This window comes from Anas acuta, chromosome 7, assembly GCF_963932015.1.
Source record: "Anas acuta chromosome 7, bAnaAcu1.1, whole genome shotgun sequence".
NCBI classification, from domain to species: Eukaryota; Metazoa; Chordata; class Aves; order Anseriformes; family Anatidae; genus Anas; species Anas acuta.
Window position 1 is genome coordinate 37,283,245 of NC_088985.1, and position 21,222 is coordinate 37,304,466.

Genomic DNA, 21,222 nt, shown 5'->3' on the forward strand with positions numbered 1-21,222 from the left:
AGCTCTGTGCCCAGCTGAATTTCTAGCAAATTGAACTATTGTTCAGAAAGAACAATATTATCACTAATTCATCTTTATATTGGTTATTTTAAAGTCTCTTGTATGTGGTAATCAGACTCAGAATGGTGACTCGCTATCAGCTTTTCATAGATAACTACTCTATCACTGCAAAAGTGTAGATATATTTTTCTATATCGCTCCTTAAAAACCATAATGGAGCCATGAGTATCTTTTCAATAGGCTTGTGACTAAGGACAGAATTTTCTGTTAAGCAGATTTAAAAAAACAAAAAAAATCCCCCCCCTCCAAAAAAAAAAAAAAAAGGATTCACTTCCATAAGGTCATAAAACTCTTGAGGGGCAATTTTTGTCTATAGCTATGGGTCTGGAAAGCGACGTGATAACTTATTTGAATGGATGATCCCTGGAGTATTTAAGTTGGCATTTATGAGCAAAGAGAAATAGAAGGAATAAATTATGCAACTTCTGTGGTAGCATTCATTTGCAGTAAAGCGTGCATTGTTTCTGGCATGAGAAAACTGATATGTTGTAATGCAAAGTATCAGGAACAATAAAGGGAATGAATTATGCTGGGTGCTTGTCGCCAGTTCGTACTGTGGCTGTTCTGGGTATAATTTACTTGTCCTGCTCTCTGCATTGATTTGTTAGGAGGAAAGTTATAATCATGAAGAACCCACAGTTCCTGTTCTCTGAAAAGAAAATTAATCAAGTAAAATCTTGACCGCTTAAGTAAGTAACAGCTTTTCTTAATATCTGAAACAATGAAGAATACAGGTTTTGAACTGTTTTACTGTTTTAAATTAATAACTTCACATCTGCTTAAAAAGATAACACTGTCCTGAATAAAGCATGACTTTCTAGCTTTGTATAATGACTCTTTTTCAGATGGTATTACAGAGAGCCATAGAATATGAGATGAACCTTAATTAATATTCTTTCAATTACAATATATTTCACTGTCATATTCTTCTAATATTCATGAAATAGTGAGAAGCTGGTTATAAAGCTAATGATGAGGAAACTAAAAGAATGAGAGTCCAACTCCATTTCCTCCCAGAGAAGACAACTCTTTAATTCCCACCTTCCATTCATTATTCAAAGCTTTGCTTTTAAAAGTATAGACAGTGATCCAAATTCTGCCATCACTTGTGTGCGGAAAATACATAAGTATTAAAATTTCATTGAAAGTTCATTTCAAATTTGTTCAGGTTTCTTGAAGGGAAACATAGCCCTGTATGGATTAATATCTGGGACGGCGTGCAGCTTGCTTTGGCCACCTCTTTTTAGAGTTGCTGTAATGACTGCATCTTTAGCAATGGTGGTTTTTAACCTCTTTTAGAACTAGAGCTTAGGTTGCTAATAGTGCCTTGGACAGCAGTAGGACAGCTGGCGGTACTGGGCTGTGATGCTTGCTGAGGAACGATGCCCTTGCTTGCTAAATTGAGAGCTGAAGTCATTAAAGCAATCAAAGTTGTTTTTACCTAGTGTGTGCAAAGGGGATCAGAACCACAGGCTCTCCCTTCCAAGGTGTCTAGCCTCTTTTCTTGGAGGGGAAGCTTAACCACATAACCTGCACTGACGACTCTTTCCCCACTGATGTTCCTCGACTCTGTTGGGTAACTTGGTGCCAAACTCTAAAGCAGCCACGCGTGGTCCTGAAGTAAGCTGTGTGATCATAAGGGTTGAGCTGGAGACAAGTAAAGCTTTGTTTCAGACCTTTCCCATGGTGACCCTGTCAAAAAATAAGTTCGATCTTGACTTTTTTAACACAGCACAGCGGCCACAGCCCTGCAGATGCTGCTCACATACAGCTCAGGTTCACACGTCTGAGATAAAAAGCAGATTTAATAAAGGCTGCCAAGTCAAACAGCAATATATGCAGCTTTCGTAATTATAAAGCAGATTTCCTTTGCTGTGGTGTTTGAGATATTAGATGGGACTATGCAGTCATAAAAAAAAGAATAACTTCTCAGAATCAGCTGCATTGTGAAGAGAAAATAATCATTTTCTACAATAAATAAATCAAAAATCATGTTCACGGCTCCTGGAGTGTAGAAATAATAGCTGACAAAGGAAATAAAATCATGATAGTAACATATAAGTGTGAAAGAAACCCCTTTTCAGTTGACCTGCTCTAGAAGTCATTAGCTAGCAATGTGCTGACAGCACAGGAAAAATAACCTCTCCCAGACTTTTATTAGTTTTCCTGCTGAACTTCAAGTAATGTCAGAGCCAGTTTGGGAATTTAATGCGGTGATTATATAGCATGTCCTTAATTATTTCATAAGGCATTATTTGGGCAATTTCTGTTGACCAGTTCACAGAATGTAAAACTCACTGCTCACCTCCAAACTTCAGTGTCAGATACTTTCATAATGAAAATCGATCCCGCTTGTGGTATAAGATCAGTCCAATCACCATGCTCCTGAGGTAACTAATTTTTTTGATATTAATAATTGACATGATAGACTAAGTTCTTTCCAAATAATTCTAAGTTTTTGGAAATAGCCTGTCCTTAGAGCTACCGCATTGCAAAATCAGATGGGCAGTGCTGTGAGATGTAGCAGGGTGTGGCTGGGAGCAAGGGGATGCTGCCCTCTGGTTTTTGCAGTTGTTTTCCTTAAAGATCCTGGTCATGCAAGCTATAAACATAAAGTAAAATGTTAAAATAAAATAAAATTCTGGACATAGCGAATAATATCATTGTTTTCTCTGGTCAGGCCAGCTTTCTTGCAGTGGTAGCTCCCAGGCACAAGGGAGTGCAGGGCTGGTCGCCTTCACCCAGTTTGAGTTCTGGGCTCTGCCATGCCCCTGCCCCCTGGGCTGTACCTGCAGGGACAGAGCAGGATCTCTGCAGAGTTCTTGGACTTCAAATGTGGTTCTCCCTCCGTGAGAAATAACCTGGATTTCCTGATTTGTATTTATTTTTTATCACGCTTTTTCTGACTCAGAATGATGAGCCAAAAAGTAGTTTTCCTGGAAGAATGAGGAAAAAAAATTCTCTGTTGTATGTCTAAAGTGAATTCATCTGCTGTTGTAACTTGTACTACAATAAGCCTATTTTCCTCCTCTGTTAGGTTTTATAACTATTGTTAAAGAATATGGTCCAGATGATTTGCCAGACAATATAAAACAGATAGAGATAAAGAAAAAACAGTTGATTTACTTATATAATACTTAAATAAGTTTCCTAATATGTTTTAAAATAGAGTTTAAAATATATTTACAGTGGTTATATTTCTTTTGTCTAAAGATAAAAAAAGATTTTAAAATGTTAAGACCATTCCTGTTGTACCTCTGCCACTCCCTGATTAAAAAAAAAAAAAAAAAAAAAAGAAAAGGGGCAGAGGGGCGATGCTTCTCATGACCAGGTTCGTTAATGTCATTAATGTGGAGGTGATCTTTGAGCTTTCATTGATGCCATGCTAACTAACTGCGCAGCAAACCGATGTAGCTGTTACTCATTCCTTGCTACTTTGATTATCTACAAAGCTGGGCATGCAGTGAGTAAAGCACTTAGGCAAAGGCAGATGTTTTTGCTAGAGAAAGTTCTTTAATTTATTTCCACGTGTGGAAGTTGCCACTGAACCTGCTGCACGTCCCAAGGATGTCAGTTATGGCATCATGCCCTGCCGCCCGTAAATTGTGAATTAAACTTCTGCAATCCACGAGCTCTCCGTGACACGCACCCCGGTATTTTGTAATTGCAACACAAATTGCTTTCCAAGGAGATCATGTTAAGCTCTCGACTTCTTCACTGACACCCCTGAAGAGGTGAAGTACTTTACACTTATCATTAAAACCCAGCGATCTATACAAATCACTTCCCAACGTGGCACTCACCCTTTTACTCAGACAGATAACCAGCGCATCCCGGAGAAGTTTCAGCTTACATCTGGGTGACAGATAAGAAATTTCGTTGGACAGGTTTCCACTGTGATAGACAGAAGTAATATCTCTGTCAGCAGGAGTATTCAACCATGCAAGTCTCTGTAAAGTTAACGCTTTGGGAGTCAACAGCTTTTATGCAGGAGGAGATGTGAGGCAGTGCCCCTCTGCTCCTGCTCCACTACTGAGTTGATGCGTCGGGAGCTGCAGAAAGCTGCTGCGAGCAGAGTAGCTGACTCTTAAAAACTGGCCTGGAAAAGTGGGTGTGACCTGGAGTGGTTTAGCTGGGGTTTTGGGGAGGAAGGAAGAAGCTGATTAACTCAAAATCAAAGTTTTCATAGAAGATCTGTTCTGGTGCAAGTGTCCACTTGTATTTGACAAAGGAGGGGAGTGGAGCAGCTGCAGCCGCTCCCTGGCATAGCTGCTCTGCAGATCTCTTGGTTTGGGAAGTTATGGGTGAAAATTGTTCTGATTGGCCCTTCTTTTTTTTTTTTTTTTTTAATTTTTTCCCATCTCTTGTTTGTGATCTGGCAGTGGAAGATGTGGAAATAAAGACAACAAGCAGCATGGGAAAATGTATTTCCCCCCCTATTATGGTGAGGGTGTGCCCCTCACCTTTTGTACCCATGGTTGTGCTCCAAGCCCTGGGCAGCCAGGGCTTCTTTAGTTGTTAAAGGCATCTTTAGCTGTTAAAGAAGGTCATTGTCACAGTGATTTTCCTTTTTAGAAAGTGTAATTTTTTGAACTTTCAGCGCTTAATCCTTTTTGATGTCACAAGTGTGGTTGTTCCCGTCTAATGAGGTAGAGCAAAATGGCAGAAGCTGTCTCTGCTAATAATAGTGATATTTGTTCTGTCCCTGTCCACGTGTAAAAAGGCTGCACAATTAAATGGGAAATAGGCAGAAAGCAGCTGATGGAGTTATAAAATAACATTTTCTTCCCTTAAGAAAATGCAGGTTAACCTGCCATAGGTAAAATGTCTTGTTTTTCTGATGACAGGCATGAAAGCCAAATGGAGACCTGAACAAGAAATGAGTCTGAGGACAAGGCACCGATGCTGGTCACAAATGTCACCGTGCCAAAACAGCATCGCACTGAAGTCTGCAGGATGATGAAGAGCTGGAACTTGTTACCTTGATGATTCTCCAAATCACCCTTATATTGGGGAATAAATTCAGGTCAGCATTATCTCATTTACTGCTGAAATACCTTGCTGCATTGTAGAGCACCTAAAAGTCTCTTTCATAAGGATCTAACAACTGCCTGGGAAATGTTATTATAAGATATGGGCTTTTTTCCCCTCACTAAGTGCTAATTCCTGCCAAATGCTATGTTCAGAAATGCTTCCTGCACCCAAGGGCTTTGAAGGAGACCGATAGGCATAACCAAAAGGCTGAAATGAGGGAAGGATGACACCAGGTAGGGGACACCATCAGCCCCGCACCCCTTGCACAGCCACCCCCACCCAGGGACAGGGGGCTCAGGGGCAAAACCTGAGCTAAAGCAAAGTTACAACTAATTGGAGAATAAGGAAAGGAGACAGAGTGCTCACTCCTTTATCACTTATGCTGTCTTTATCACCTTCTCAGTGGTAGCCTGCGGTCTGAGGGAAAGGTAGGGTGTGTAACTCGTATGAAGAAGAGCTTTGCGGGGGATGCTGCCCTCTGGCAGCACACACTTTGAAGTAGGAGGCCAGCAGGGGCTGGCATTTGGGCACCAGGTGCCCGGTGCTGTGGTTTCTCTGCTGGATGCATCATTTGCTCATTAAGAAACCCAGGAATAGACGGGCACAGGTTTTTGGATCCTCTGTCAGGGCTCAGAGCCAGGGCTCGGTCCCTGCAAAGTGATCCTAGGAACAAACCAAATCACACAAACAAACGAGTTCCAGTCTCTTTCTTTCCCTTCCCGTGCCCTGTGAAGTACTTTTCATCTCTCTGCAAACCCGCCTCCTAACGTTGTTCTTCTGGGGGAAGGGGGAACAGAGAAAAAAAAGTCTCTTGCTGACAGCAGACGGCTGGCACGAAGAGCATGGGAAATCCAACACTCCTCTCTCTGGCTTCCCTAACAAGAGAGAAGAAAGCAATGCATCCTCTGAAATGACAGTCCTAAGTACTATTTCACTACAGAGATAAAATAATGGCTCCTGATTCATATTATCTAAGGCAGATGAATTCTGCAGAGCAGCGCTTTGCCTGCTCCCCCTTGCTCGCCTCCTACACTCCCTGGTGTTTTACTGGGCTTGTGGCAAGCAGGGAGCTTGGGATGCTGTGGTTTGAGGCATGAACAAATAAAATATCATTTCTCTGCGTAGATAAAATTATAGCAGTGAGTTATTCATATTCTATACTAAAATATGTTTATGAATTCAGATCTAAAACTATATAATATGTCTCTCTAAAGATGTTTTAGAATATTTATGAAAACAATTCATAAAATTAAATTCCATTAGTTCTAGATTAGCACTTGACATTTGTCAGACTAATAACTTTTCTTAGCTGGAGGGGATACCCCGACTTTCAATAATGCTTAATGGATTCTCTTCCTGATATCTATTTGGCGGTGTTAGTCTTATTCTTACTTAGAGAAATGGCACTGATCTGACAGGATTGCAGTTTTATCTGGGATGCAGTCTTTAATCTGTCCTTTTCTGCTAGCTATATGCATGCATACCATTGGCATATCCAGCGAAAACACATTTCTTATTTTTTGTGTCTTAACAATCAGCTTAAACATGACAATCCACACTCATTAATGAGTTAAATCATATATTTTTATGTCAGTGCTGACAAAGTTGTTTATACGGTTACCTGCATGTTTGGAGGGAAGATTGTCTTGGTTTGATTAATACATCACGAATGTTTATGAACCGTGTCCGCCTGGTTGTCATATTCTATACCAGAGACAAGTTTTATGGAGGTTTCTTAACATACATATCTTACTTTCCTGGGCAAACAAAATTCAGGAAGCAATAACAATGACATCAAACAGGTATGTTTGCTCGCCTGATTTGAGTGTTGTAATAGAGCAAGATTCACGCTTTATAGACAGGAAAAAAACTTTGATATCTGTGCGTGTAAGATCAGTACCATATATTGTTCCAGATTACACCAGAACAAAGTTGTCTTAGGTATCTGGAAATAAGGATTTGAGAAATGTCTATGGATCAAAGCCTGCAAGTGGACTGCACTGCTTGCGTGCTACTTAGAGATTAGAAAGCAACAGCTAGTGAGAATGTCCTTATTAGGCACTTAAATCCTGTAATCTTAATTACTGTAAGATTTCTCCCTTTATTATAATCCCCTCCTTTACCCTCAATTTCCTACCTAGTCACCTAAACTAAATCTGCAGCCAGAAAACACCATCACTGTACACTTCTCAAGCATATTCATCAGCTGCCATTGATAGAAGATGGAATTATTTTATTTACCAGCTTGCAAAATGAGTAACATGCATATTGTGACTGGGATAAGCAAACCAAAACCGATCCTGGTATTCACCTGAACAAGAAATCTCCAAAACTTTGAAATGAACACTTCAGCCTCTGCCTGCTTGGTCCCTGAAGAAATTCATGTTTTCAGCTGCAGGCTCATGACACACAGGATCTGTGTCAGTGATTGTGCTGACTTTGGTCCCAAGGTAAGCAATATGCACCATGGTTCCAACAAAAGGACCAAAGGCCATAAAAATGGAGCAGCAGTAAGAGCAAGAGCTCTCACTCACGGTGGTGAGAAGCTTTCTCACTGGCTTCAGTGACAATGAGATGGATCTTGACTCTCCCCAGGGTGGAGAACCAAAGCCAGTAATGATTTGGGGTATCTAAAGGGACTGAGTATTTGGACACCGATACTCACAGTCACAAATCAGGTGCTGTCCCTGTTCCATCAACCTCTCACTGGTTTTGAAATTCTGGTTTGCAGAGATGTGCCTCTGTGTATGCACACCAGTACGAGCACTTTGATCCCTGGCTTAAACCCACCTCCAATACCCAGAACTGAGCCATTTTCCAGGCCACACGCAGGAGCCTGCAGCGGAGCCCAGACCTCCTCTCCAGCAAGACGGTGCCTTTACCAGCCCTACACAAATCACCTCTGCAGTTCCTGCAATCTCTGGACCAACAATGCCTGAGTTGTTTTGCTGTGCCACAGTAAAGCTTCAAGCAAAGAGGCTGAAAGTGTTCAATTGTGCCAACATATCTGGCATGAAGTGCCCTCAAAACAAGGCAGTTCACTCTGAACAGAGGCTGTTGAATCTTTCCCATAGCTCCTGCAAACCATTTGAACTTGCACTCAAAACATCTTCTATGGCCCTCATATTTCCATACAGGTGCAATTAGGAGAAGAAGACAAAAACCTCATGAGAAGAATTTGTGTAAGCCCTGGAGACCCCACGTGAGCTCTTTGGGTGTGACTGGGTGTCAGAGATCCCAGTCACTGCTAGAAACTGGCCAGCATGTGTTTCTGGTAGGAACATGTATTTGTTACAGAGAACGTGTTTTTTTTTGTTGTTTTTGTTTTTGTTTTTGTTTTTGTTTTTTTTTAAATCAAAAAAGAAATAGTGTCTTATCTCCTAGTTCTGTAGCCTCCTATGGGTCAATGCTTAGCTCAAAAGCTCTTTCGTGGAGTTTTTCCTGTGATTCTTGCAGCATTCTTCTCTTTTCTTTTTCTGTCTCCAACTTCAAAACCAGCAGCTTGAACATGTGCTTTCTACAAGTTTTATTGTTGTTGTTTTGGTTGTTGTTCTTTTTTTTTTTTCTCATAAATTTATTTATCTTTAGACTCAAAAATATGATCAGTAAAACTGTCTTGCTCCATAAAGGAACGCAATGAATTAATATAACTAGCTTAAAGGTAAGACAGTGGTAATTTCATAAGTATGAAGTTCTTTAATAGGTTAGGGAAAAAAAAAAAAAAGAACAAAAAGAATAAATTGTAGTAGATAAATTAAAATGAAAAACTTCAACTTTTGTACAAAATAATCATTGTGTAGATCATACTTTTTTTTTTCTTTTTAATATAGTACAAACCAGTAAAAATCTACTGCCAGCTATAAAAAAAAAATAAAAAAAAAATTAAAGGCTTTTAAAACTTATAGCTGTGATAAATGCTCTTAAGTGCAGAAAAATACAGGAATCATTTATAGTGCTTATTACCATTTCTGGAATAATTCTTTAAAGTCTCTGACAGCTATTTCTTCTTCTTCTTTGGAATGCTCTTGCAGGAGACTGTAATTCCCTTGAGCCTTTCATGAGAAAATAAGCCAGGGGTCTTACAAAGCAGGGAGGCAGCTGGGGAATTTGCTGTCTCCAGCTGGAGGAGAAGTTATGTGAGGTGGGGCTGTGGGCTCCACCTGCACGTTCACCCTGCTGCTTCGGGAGGGTGCTCCCCTGCCTGGCTCTGCAAAGCACGAGGAGGGGCTGTAGTGGACATACAGGGGAAGAAATGAGTAGGATAACCTATAGTGTATCCCCAAATTTCTTGTTGGGCTGTGGGATGCTGGTGGAGGGCTGCTCCCAGTCCTTCTTCTGGGTACCTCGCGCCAATCACTGTGCATCAGGGTAGCAGCTCTGGCTTCAAGCACAAGCGCTGCTTAACGAGGTGATCTGGTGAGAAACCACACAGGAGATCCCATTAAGTGTGCTGCTTACTGCCCTCATCACCATAGCAGTTATCATCATTGCCATCGTCTGTGTTTTATTCCACATCCCAACACCCACAGGTAGCGCTTCTCGAGGTGGGAGTGCTGTGACACCATCTGGGCACTAACAGCCCGGAGAGGTGCAGCAGAATTGGAGCGGGGTCAGAGTTAATTAATGTCTGCAGACACTGAAAGGAAGGGCAATTTGAGCTGAGTATTGCCCTCTCTGTGTCTGAGACATCCCCTTGTCATTGCAAGGGGTTGAGGAGGATCAAAGGAGGCATCATCAGGAGGACAGCACCCTTACTGGCTTTAGCACAGAGCTTTTGAAGGATTTTCTAGATGAGTTTATTGTTTGGTTACTCCTGAGAGTTTTAATGCTTTTACACTTATTCCCTGCGCTGCATAGGCACATCGTCTGGTTCCAATACTACACAAAATTAGCAACATCTCAGGAAAAACATCTAGGGGTCATCGCAGCTAGATTGATAAATATTGCATGACCACTGAACGTTCAGTAGCTGTAACTGAAGCTAATAGGATGTTTGCAATTAGTAATGGGGAATCATAAAAAGTAAAGCTGCTCACATTATTTACTGCAGAAATTTAGACGCTGATCGTCCTGAGACGCTCATGTTTAATAGGTGTATATGAACTAGCTGCTTTGGTTTTGGCTGTAGTCTGTAAAATGTACCATTTATTTATTTATTTACATATTTTAGGAATTTTCCACCCTGTTTCAGAGTTCTATATGAACATCTAGGGGTGTACATAGCTGTTTCTTGGTAGCATCAAACCCTTATTAATTATTTTTACATTGCGTGTGTCTTATTTTTTTATGTTTTTGATTCACGTATTCAGGTAGCAAATGTATTGTATTTTGGTTACCAAAGAGAGTTCTTTGCACTGAAGTTGTTAAATGTTTGTAAAACACACAGGACTGCCAGGGCAGTGCTTGCAGGAGCAGCCCCACACCTGAGAGGCTGGGGCTGCTGGTGCAATACACTGAAAAACTGGCTGATTTGGCAGGGGATAAACTAGGTACAAGAAAAAGATAACAAAGATAGAATATTAGTTGTTTTGAAATAGCCATTTGTTGCCTGACTTTGTCCAAAAGCATATTTCCCCCTAACTTTACAATTTATTTCTGATGAGTTACAGATTTACATGCCCCTCTCCTGGCCAGCCATATGTGGACATTTACATTCTTTGTGTTCCTATATGCTGTGGGCTTTGCTTCATGGAAGTTAAATGCCAAACGACCCTGCTGGCGTTGCTCTAAGTGCCTCAGAGTGTTACCAAGTTCTGCTGCTGGGCTTTCACCAAGTGTTTCGTCTTTGTTTGCTCCGCTGTCTTGGTGAGGTACCCCAAATTTTTTATCCTTTAAGTATTCAAAGATGGATTTTTATACAAAAGGATTGGGTGAAAACGGAGAAGTGATGTCAGAAATAGGAGAAGAAAAGTCTGAGACCCATTTTGGTTTGCATTCTGGAGGAGAATTACCAGACTGTACAGAGCGGGCTGCAGATATTGCTGCTCTTGTTAAGCTTTATTAAAGAGAGTTTGTTCTTGTTAGGCTTTATTAAAGAGAGTTTAAGATAGTTCTGCTCCATTTAGTTTAGTTTAACCCAAAGGAAATCACAGGGCGAGCTCTGAGGGGCTGTGGAGGTGAGATCTGGGAGGCTGGCTGAGTGCGAGAGCTGGATTGGGATGTGCAAGTGCCAAAGAAGGGGATGAAGGCTCTCACCACTATAGGCAGTGCCAACCTGCCTACAAATCAGCTCAAGTGGATATTTAGGAGTTCTCGTGGGCAGAGAAAACCCCTGGGTGGCACAGGTGCAGTGTGTCCTGGGAGTGTGCAGCAGCAGGGATGTGACTGGGGGCTGTGCCCAGCTCTCCCCATGCCCCCTGAACTCCTTCATCAGCACCCTGTGAAGCTTGGTCTTACCCAGTAGCTCTGGCTTTGTGCTATTTGCAGTTCTAGCAATAATCCTGGGGCTAATTCAGGGACTAGCTCCCTGAACAGAGCAATTTTGTGGGGAGATGTCTAGTGTGGTACAACCTGCAACCCCAAAAGCTTCAACAGCCTCTGGTGATCCTCGTGCAGGTGCTGCTCCCCCCATGCGGGGCTGCTCTGTCAGTGCTACCTGCACCGTGAGAGCCACGTCCTTCTGTAAAACAGACCCCAAGTCACAAGTTAGCAATGCACAGAAAAGGAGTAACAATAGCCATTATTACCATTCTGAATTTTAATATTCTCTAATAAGCATCACAATTCTGGCAATATGAATTGAGCTTTTTGTTGATGTTTAATACATCCATCTGCCACAGTGGTCCAGAAGGAGAAATAATTATGTATGCGGGCAAGAGATCTTGTTGTGTATTGGAAAGATGCCATGGCAAACAAAAGGATGGCTTCTTAATCTTGCCATCTTGGCTCCTGTAACCCAAGAGGCGCTTGTGCTTGGTAAGCAGCACAAGTTTTCCACGGGCTCTTTTCTCTCACCCAGTGCACAAGTCCCAGATTCACTGGGCAGAAAATCAGCACGTGGTGCTGAAGTTTAGTATGGGATCAGATGAGTTAAAAGAATGAAAACAAAGAAGGAAATATAATTTGCACTGGTGTACCACCAGCAGGCTTGACAAAAACAAACAAACAACTTTTTATTGACTTTTTAATTCAAAATAATAATGGTGTTTTTGTATTAGGTTGAGCTTAGGCATGACACAACATTCATTCTTTTCCCTAAATTTCACTTTCATGCTGAGATTATCCAGAAAATCACAGCTTTATTTAAGCAAAATTCATCTTAACAAACACAATAAAAGGATGGTGTTGAAACAATCATAAAGACATTTCCAAAGAACTACTGAACCACCTGCCTTTGATACATATACTTGTCTTGCTGACTTTCTCAAACTTTTCTCAACTGCTAGGTGCCTTATACTATCAATAAACTCATATTTGTATTGACTACAGAACTGTAAATTTTAGTTGTCAGCCTCACAACAGCATGTGCTAGTTTATTACCATAGTTTTGTTATTATTATTACTTAACTTCCATCTTGATTAACATGGAAACCAATTTTACCAAAGAAGTGATCTGACAAAGCTGTCATGGTTGCATTTTCCCTTCTAAGAGCCACCTAAGGTATAAATGATTGAATTGGATCAAGCCAAATATTTTAGCCTATGTTTTCTCTGCTTGCACTTTTAGAAAACTAAAAAGTATCTTAACAGGCTTGCAAGGAACCTTTCCAACAAAAAGACATCTGCATTGTGTGGGAAATATCAATTACTGAGGCAAAACAGCAATCCCCAGTGAGGAAGCCCTCAGATGTTTCTGATTCAATACCCAGTTCCCAAAGTCCCTTCTCCAGTAGAGGGAGGCAGCACAATGCAGGCAGGGGACCCCCAAGTCACTGCTCCCGTAGGGCAATGTTTCAACCAATAATTATAAAATGCCAAGGAAAAGCATACAATTCAGCTTCTGAATGTGGGCTGAGTGAGAGGGCATCACTTTGCAGATGGGTCTGGGCTGACATGCACTATTCATTGCTTTCTAAAGAAATGTATTATATGTTGAGAAATCCCCCACCTCCACCCCAACCCACTGTCTGGAAATTATAAGTGGCTAGAGTGCATTGAATCACACATTTATTTATTTATTTATTTATTTATCTGTAGAAATCAAGTTTCCATTAAATGAAAGAGGAAAACGCTACGTATAAAATTAAAATAGAGCACAAAGTCAAGGGCAGCATCAATTTGCTTACCATCTTCCTGGAACAATCAGAAATTGCCCATGTGCTATGGATATCCAGATACTGTTTATTTATCTCAGTTCGTAGCAATTTTATGATGAGAAAAAATTATAATGTGGTTTTACAAGAAGCTTTTACAGGGCCAGTTTGTATGCCTCATTCAGCTGGGGGAGGGAAGGGTTGCAAAATCTGGTAGAGATAATACCTCTGAATATCTAATAATGTAAGCTACTTTCTGAAGCAAATTCCTGGATGTACATGAATTTTTCATACCAAGTGAGGTGGCTATATTTTTATCTTTTTGTCTTGAAGGAGTGGGTTTAACATGATTTATTTGTCAGTTAGCTGCAGAACTGTACAACCACAAGGTCCCAGGAAGGCCAGGGCTGGCAGCAATGTGGGGGCTCTGTCCCAGTGGGTCCCCACGGCTGGTGGCTCAGGCACGTGCCCAGGGAGTTTGATCTTCTCCAGGGGTGGAGCCCCACATCCTTCCTGAGCAGCCTGCCCCACTGCTTGACCATCCTCACAGAAAAATAAAAATAAAAAATCTAAAAAAAAGTGCTGAGGCACTGAATGGCTCAGATGTGTACAAGCTACTTGTACACCGTGAGCATGTACAAGAAGGATACAAAACACCAGAGTGTTTGTTAAAAATGCCTATGAGAAAGAAGGGAGGCAGGGCAAAGTCTTCAAAAGGGATCAAACAACTTAGAAACCTGCACTGACTTTCAATGAGACGTTGTAAGTCAATTTTGAAATCAAGTCCTGAATTTCTGTGTCACCTGCATGGCTTTGAAAGGGTCATCTTTGACTGCTATCACATTTTGCAGAATTTACAACCTGGATGGAAGAATTTGCAGAGAAAATGAGATGCCAGCAAAATGAAAATGAAGGAAATGAACTGTAGAGAAATGTCAAGTGAATTATTTCAGAAATTTCTTCCATTTCACTGTGTCTTATCAAAAAATTTGTATCAAATGGAACCTTTAAGTATTCATATTATCTTAACTTTCATCTGACATGAAGCAGATTAGCTAACAGTAGCAAATTTAGTATGCAGGAAAGTGGAAAATGCATTTAAATAACAAATGTACACAAAAAACATCACAGAAAACATGCTGAGCACCATTTTTACAAACTCTTCTCTGAGCTTGATAATCAGATGTGTTAATAATTCATCCAGGACTGCTTTCTGCTCGGTGATGGTGCTATTAAGACATGGGGTAAGGCTCCTGATTCTTCAGACCTGCAGGTTACTCCTAAGGCCAGGAGTGGCTTTTGATCCATGCCTTTGCTCGTGGCTCTATGGTCCTGTGCTGACCACAGAGGCTCTGAGAGTCCTTGACTTCTGGACACGATAACATGGATGTAGAGATCATTTTTTTTTTGAAATATTGACATTAGGTACGCAGGGGCTGGGCCCAAACTTGCAAATGTACACGTGTGGGCCTCCCTTCTCCAAAAGTACCAACACTGTTCTGCATTTTAAAGATGCTACATGGCCATTTCTGATATATGTCATAACAGGAGGTGCAGCTTTCCTGGACACGTGCCATAACTTCCTGCCTGCCCCCAAGGTCTTGCAGGTCCCACTCAGGTTGGGTATTTATTCCTTTTTTAACAGATATATTGGTTTGGATTTTACTGGATTTACTGGATTTATTCTTTTTATTTATTTATTTATTTATTTGTTATTTTTATTTATTTTTTTTAACAGACCATGGCTGTCACTTTATGCATTTTCCTTCTTTGTATGGCAGGCTTCTTGGAGCAGAACAAGTGTATATGGGAACATGTGGAACAGTGATTTACATTAATTACTCCCTAAGTGACTGGTTTCCCTAGGAAGCTCTCCCGCTGTGAGATGTACATAGATGCACATGACACTCATAGCAATGCTGCCGTGCTCTTTGAAGATTTCATGCTTCCTGTGCCACAGTCAGATTTGTCACGTTGGAGGGTATCAGCATCTCAGAAGCTGCTACGCTGGAAAGACAAACAACATATGCTAGAAACGCAAACACGTGTTGTTACATTTATTACGAGAACTGCTGATGAAAATTAAATGCAGAATGGTCCTTTATACATTGTGAGTGTGACCATATTTATGCACAGTAAGAGAAAGTGTGATATCACCACTTTGTTGATTACTACAGAGGAGAGAAAAGTTAGTAAACAACAAAAAACTTGTCATTTTCCAGGGTCAGAGTAAAACTCAATATTTTATTTTGGTTTTGAAGAGAGAAAGAAAAGAAAAATTAATGTAATCTAAGTAAAGAAATTAAAAGCTTAAATGGTAAAAACACCATGGTTGTATTGCAAGCATTGCATGTATGCACCTGTATAGATATTTAGAGATTCATGGTCCTGTGAAATACAGATGTGAAATAATTGATCCTATGCCTTTCTAAGTGTTAAAAATGCAGAACTCTCCAGGAGGACTTGTTATAGTATAAAAACGATCTCCTCCCAGGACCAGTTCAGGTGGGTGGCAGACCCCGTGCTCAGCATTGTGTGCCATGCTCTCACCACAAAGGCTCCTGCCTTTGATACATGTGTGGAGGCTATTGCTTACACCCAATTAGTATTTGTCCTGGATTTTCTCTGGTTCTTTGCTTTGATGGTGGTTTTGAACACTTGCTGCATGTTCCATGCACAGGGACGATGTGCAGGCAGTGCCCAGCCAGGGCACCGTGGGAGATGGCACCGTGACACTAGTGGCTGGTGTCCCTGACCATGGCAGGGGGCTGTTTTTATGATCCTTTCCAACCCAAACCATTCTGTGATTCTGTGAGAGGGAACCAGGAGGCACTTGCTGGGAACAAACACATCTCGGGTGAAAGTCATTTCCTCCCTCAGAAAAGCTAGTGGCACTGAGGTGAGGAGAGCAAGGGCTGTGGTCGCACATTTGACTCTGCAGTTTATTAGAAAAGAGCCTCTGAGGGACGGAGGCCTTTCACACATCACCTCCCAGCTCGCCGTTTCCCCTGGCAGGTGGATATTACTGTTTTCTTTGGTGATGAACAAACTAGAAAACTCTTCAGCTTCCTCTTCAGGCACAAGCGTATCATTCTGTTGTTTGTTTGTTTGTTAACAGTTCAGAATGAAATAGTTATCTGAATTGCCTTAATCTCTGTCTATCATTCTCAAAATTTGTTGTACGCCCCATCCACTAATGGGTTTGCATAATTCCTATGGTTACTTTTGTTCCTGTTATATTTAACCCCTACATCCCTTTCTCTTTATTATGCTTATACCTCCTTCAAAGAGGTGTCTTCCCTTGCTGCCACCGGGCTCACCACCCAGCTTGCCATGCTTTGCAGGCTGCTCGAGAGTGAGCGAGGGATCCCTCCGTACCCGCAGCCCGTGAGTACCAGAGCTCACTGCTGTCGCTGCTCTATATCCATCCAAGACTCTGAATTATGCTTGTTAGAGGCTTTTTCTTTCATTTTCTTTGATATGTACATAAATATAGTCATAGGTACATTCTAATGCACTTATTGGGTGGTAGCAAATGTTATATTTACTCCTTAAGGACACTTTTATTTTTTTAATGCATTTGTTTTTTAAGATAAAGACAATATAGTCCAAAGGGAAAATAGAAAAACAAAATAACACCGACCAAACAACCCAAGATATTCAGTATCACTGTGAAATTTCAAAGGCCTAGATGGGGAAAAATGCCAGACATTACTGTGATCCTGGTATATTCAACTCCTGAAGCTCAGGAGTTCAAAGCTATAGAACGAGGGAGGTCTGTAAGGTAGATTTTTAGAAGGTTTCCCTATTACTGTTAGCTATGCTGTTTGACAAATCCATCTGCATATGGATAACCCTCCTGGCCGCATATGGCAAGTCAAAAAAAGAAACTGAATAAGAATATAATCACCCTCTCTACACCATACCCATTTACGCTCCAAACATTCAGGCCCTGAAGGATTAGAGCTGAAGCTATTTTTGTTGCGTTTCAGCACTCATTGGCTCAAAGATAGCAGAGTTATTTGCTGAGGGATGGACTAGTGCTCAGAGAAGTCTCTCCTGCAGAAACAGAATCTGTTTTGAATACCTTTATCAGAAAATGCCCACCAGACAGATGCAAAAGCTAGTTTACATCTATTCTTTTCAGAAACAGGCTCTGGCTTGGCCATTGGAATACTCCTGTATATTCTTCCCATCCTACTGATAGCCCTGGACCTGCTGCACATTTTTATATTTTCTCTGAGCTTGCTGTGCACAGCTAAACGTCCACTTCATAACTCTGACAATGCCTGAGCAGAGAAGCATGGCTTCATCACAGAGAACAAATAAAAGGCAGAGGCAGATCCTGTAGATGAAGATTGCTGTTATGGTAATTCAGAGCAGGAGATAATAACTGGCTAAACAGAATTAAATCATTTAGCTTTTGCTTAAACAAACAAAAACAAAACAACAGTAACAAAACAAAACAAAAAAACTAACTAACTAACAAACAAAAATAAACAGGTCTAAGAAAGGATAAAAAGAATTTTGAGTGAGGAGCATCAAAAATATTGTTATTTAAACTCAAGACATATTTATGACAAGGCACTGCAAACTACAGAAAGACGTATGAATTGGGAAGAGTAGAAAAGACCAGAGGGAACCAAACTCATGAGCGTGGTCCCCTCCTGTCTGTTAAGAGGGCTATACCAAAAAATCCTCTTTTTGTGCAAATTCTGCTTGCTTTATTGCTCTATCCTGCAGCAGCTTTCAGTTGTGCTGGGTGCAGATGCCCTTTTTTATTGGTATAGGTAGGGCTTGGGCAGTGCAGCGATCAGGGCCCATCTTCCCCTCCATGTTGAGTTAAAAGAGACTTTGTATACTTCAGGAGATGTCTCTGCATTATGGGCAACATCTACTGATACTGCAAGAAAAAAATCTGCTCAAATCTGAAGCAAAATTACTCGGGCAAACTTTACTGCAAGTGAGTTTAGCAATGGAGTGTGCTGTTATTGCATTATACCTGCTGAGACGCTGGTAAAAATGGCATCGCCAGCTGCCTGCTAATAATTATGGAACATATTAACACTTTCCAGTGGATAGTTTAATTGCTTCCTCCCTCAGGAAAACAAATTTCATAAACCTCAGCCTGTTGTTATTTATGGCACATTTAAAGCTTTTTCAATAATCTCAGCAGTGAATTATTGTACATGGATGCAACATGAGAAAGTCAGACGTGCTGCAGCCCAGCGTTACGAAGCCCTATCGAATATTTGCTCTATTGCTTTTGTTGTCACAGGCTGTTTTCCCACTGGAACATTAAAATCTGAAACTGGCTATAACAACCGCTGAATGATAAAAATAAAGCTAATGGCATCTAAAATGGGATTTCAGTGTAATGAGCTATGGTAACGCTGATACTCGAGTACTTGCTGGTGACCCTGGAGCACTGCCGAGTGCCCATCCAAGGCTGCTGCTATGCGCTGAATGAGGTGAAAGCGGTGCTTTTGCTGTTGAGTAAGGGCTCAGGAAGGGAAGAACTGGGTCAGAAACGGGCTTAGGGGCTGCAGTGGAAACACCAGATGGTGTCATAGCAAAACTGGCATCTTAAAGCATCTCTGGGTGAGGGGGTGTGTGTGGAGAGAGCCATGTCCTTGGCCCACTGCAGGACCCCAAAGGTTGGTGGTGGCGGTGGGAAGGACGTGTTTTAGTGGGGACAAGGCATCCCCTCATGCCCAGCAGCTCCTAGCATTGCTGCGGCTCAGCTTCTCTGCCTGGGTGTGCCCGAGGCTCAGTTTCACTTCCATGCCTACTTTCTGAGGATCTTTAGCTATGCAGCTCTCAGAGAGGAATTGTTGCCTGCTTGACTGCTACTTGTTGCCTGGCAAATCCGACCACCATGTAATTAACACAGTTTTTGACAAGCTCGGCTAAAGGGATGTTTTTTTAAAATTGTAGAGGCAAGCACTTGAAGGTCAAATCCATTTTTGTCCCTGTAGCCTTAATGCTTCTCCATACATTTCCACCCTGTGCATTGAATGGAAAAGATATCATGTGAGCATGTAATTACAGACTGTATTATAGAGCAATAATTCCTCAGCAAGACAGCTAAAGACTGACTGAGAGCTAATCTATCCAAAACCAATATACCAGTCCCAGCACAGGCTGGACTCAGGCCAGGATGTAAGCCAGGAACAGCTTTCGTGACACTGATGAATACGGTTTAGCTGCTGATGGATGGAGAGCAGACATCCCCTTTTATCCTTCTAGACCACTCTGGCATTCAATCCTGCGCCACTGCCCTGCCTGAAAGTAAGGGCAAGGCCTTCAAGAGCACGCTGACACTTTTGGAGATTTTTCCCCAAGAAGCAGTGGCAGCAAGCTGTGTTTCTGCTGGCAGGGCTGCCTGTGGAGCCGTGCAGGTCTCAGCTCCTGTTGGCAGCAGTGCCTGAAATACCAAAGGTGCTCCTGAGGCCTGCGTGGTGCTGGTGCTGAGGGGGGAGCGGGCCAGGACGGGGCCTGCTGAGGACAGGGAGGCGTGCGGCAGGAGGCCACAGCAGAGGGTTGGGTACAGGCTGGGTGTAATGTTGCCGTTGTGGTCATTAGGGTAACGCTGGTGTCAGTGTGAGCTCCGTTGTGGTCATTAGGGTAATGCTGGTGTCAGTGTGAGCTCCGAGCTGCAGGCCTGTGGTGCTGTGGGGTGTCCGTGCCGGGTGTGTGCCGGTGTGGTGCATAATACACACAGCGGCCCTCTTCTGACGCAGTTTTTGTCAGCTTCCTACACAGAATGCAACCCAGAGAAGGAAAACAGAGACTGTGGGCAACTGATCTCTGAGCTGGGCCTGGAGGGAGTGCAAGGGGAGCAGCAAACAGACATCCCCATCTGCAGGCTGAGCCCTCGCTGGATGCTTGGCAGAGCCCTCCGCCCTGCTTGGAAGAGAGGCTTTAACAGCCCTCCTCACCCAGCGCCGGTAATTCTCATAATGGGAAATGCGAAGGCGTTTAAAAGAAAACACTTCTTATATCATTTCCTGTATTACTTAAAGTCTCAGACTATCAAACCAAATTCAAAGCAACTTTGGGGATGTTAAGGTACTTTTGAAATAAGTGGATGTTGCTGCTATATTTCTGTCTACTGGATCAGCCAAAGTGACAGCTAAACAGAAAATCCATTAGAAAATTTATATGTGTACTGTTGTTTGGAAGTTGGAAGAAAACATATTTTGATGTTTAGATACAAGAAGTATGATGTTCAGGGACTGGAATAATCCCCACAGGACACAGTTCATTCGCAGTACATCATCCAAGGACAGTCAGCTTCAGGCTCTGCTTTAATTTCCTGGTGAGCTTCAGAGCAATATTTATTCTGCAGAAAAAAAAAAAAAGGAAGAAAAAAAAAAAAGAAAACAACCCTGCATCTAGTGAATATTTATATCGGAAGGGGAAGGATTCTTTAATAACTGAGAGTACATAAATCCATGAATAGGAGAGACTGGAACAAAAATTGAAAGGTCTAAGTGTGCGGACAGTTTGGTTGTAGTTTCTAATTAGAAGGAGTACAGAAGAAAAACATTACGCTCATGATTCATTTTAATATAGATGGAAGAGTAGGAGTTTCGAGCCAGCATTTTTCAAGACTTTCCACCCACCACACTGGCTGTAAATCCACCACATCACCTGCGACAGCTGGGGTGCCCTGTGTAGTGCCCACGGTGCTGGGCTGGGCACGGCACGGTGCCTGTGCACCCCACGGGTGGCACCCACCATCAGGAGTGTGCATGGCATGGCAGGGCTGCATGCTGACACATGGGGCCCATTTCTGGAAAAAAAAATAAAAAATAAGAAAGGAGCAGGTCAGCGGGGTGAGCAGGGCCCCGCAGCAGGCAGGTGAGCTCTGGCCTGAGCATGCCCACACTGAGCAGTTGTACCTGGCGGGTCTTCCTCATATTGGGACATA

The 21,222-nt window shown here is 42.0% G+C and overlaps 1 long non-coding RNA gene across 3 annotated transcripts in view; it reads left to right on the forward strand.

Annotated features, from left to right (window-relative positions):
• The window catches only part of LOC137859831 (uncharacterized), a 39,950-nt gene extending 20,062 nt beyond the window's left edge, over nt 1-19,888 (forward strand). For all 3 annotated transcript variants that reach the window (XR_011098583.1, XR_011098581.1, XR_011098584.1), the window contains 3 exons: nt 4,908-5,086; nt 8,232-10,899; nt 15,068-19,888. This is a non-coding gene — a long non-coding RNA (uncharacterized lncRNA). The remainder of the gene's footprint in view (nt 1-4,907; nt 5,087-8,231; nt 10,900-15,067) is intronic.
• The last annotated feature ends 1,334 nt before the right edge of the window (nt 19,889-21,222 follow it).